At 34.1% G+C, this 982-nt stretch overlaps 1 non-coding gene across 1 annotated transcript; it reads left to right on the top strand.

Moving 5' to 3' along the window:
• Positions 1-339: 339 nt before the first annotated feature.
• On the top strand, positions 340-447 carry LOC149516483 (small nucleolar RNA R71). The gene has a single exon (XR_016345994.1). It is a non-coding gene; the product is annotated as a small nucleolar RNA R71 (small nucleolar RNA).
• Positions 448-982: the final 535 nt, after the last annotated feature.

Below are 982 nucleotides of genomic sequence, written 5' to 3'. Positions count from 1 at the left end.
GGGTCCTTCATATATGTCATAAAAGACAAAAAGGCTTTCTATAGTATTTATAGGTTTGGCTTGAGATTGGTTTCCTAAGGCTTTAAATTTTCTTTTGTAAGGGCAACTAATTAGGAGTTAATTAAAGCAATAGCATCAGCTTCAAATAAACTAGCAGACTTTTTACTAGCCTTTCTTTCCATGCCCCACTGGTAATTATTAATTGCTATCTCTTTTATGAACTCATTTGCTTCCTTAGGAGTCTTACTCATTATTGCACCTCTAGCAGCTGAATCTAAGGTAGTTCTCATAGGTGGTGCGAGACCATTGTAAAATATCTAAATCTGGAGCCACTGGGGTAATCCATGATGTGAGCATTTTCTTAGTAACTTTTTGTATCTCTCCCATCCATCATATAGAGTTTCACCATCAACTTGTAAAAAAAATGGTGATCTCATTCCTTAGCTTTGCTATCTTTGCTAGTGGGAAAAACTTTGCTAAGAACTTTTGGACCAAGTTATCCTAAGTTGTGATTGAACCAGGTGGTAAGAAGACAATCAACTTTTCATCTTATCCCTAAAAGAAAAAAGAAGCAATCTTAGTTTAATAGCTTCATAAAAAACACCATTATAGAGAAAAGTGTCACATAATTCAATAAGGTTAGAAAAGTAGAGATTAGGATCATCGCTTGGTAACCCTCCAAATTACATAAAAGTTTAGACCATTTGTATGATTGAAGACTTTATCTTAAAGTTGTTGGCTTGAATAGCTGGCCTTCTAATGGATGGTTGAAAATCGTCTACACTAGGAGCTATATAGTCCATCAATGTTCTTTGCCCTTTATTGTTCGCATTAGCCATGAGAGTTGACGCAGGTGGTGTTGTTTGCTCTTTTTTTTTTTTCTAAAGGTTCTATCAATTTTTTATCAATAAGAGCTAAGTCAACACTTTTGGATCTATGTATTCAAACAAGAAAAGATCAAAGAAAGGAAAAAAAAGTAAAT

This window comes from Durio zibethinus, chromosome 10 (genome assembly GCF_047325235.1).
Source record: "Durio zibethinus cultivar Kanyao isolate XHJ-2024 chromosome 10, ASM4732523v1, whole genome shotgun sequence".
Classification (NCBI taxonomy): domain Eukaryota; kingdom Viridiplantae; phylum Streptophyta; class Magnoliopsida; order Malvales; family Malvaceae; genus Durio; species Durio zibethinus.
This window is presented reverse-complemented; position numbering and strand designations above follow the sequence as displayed.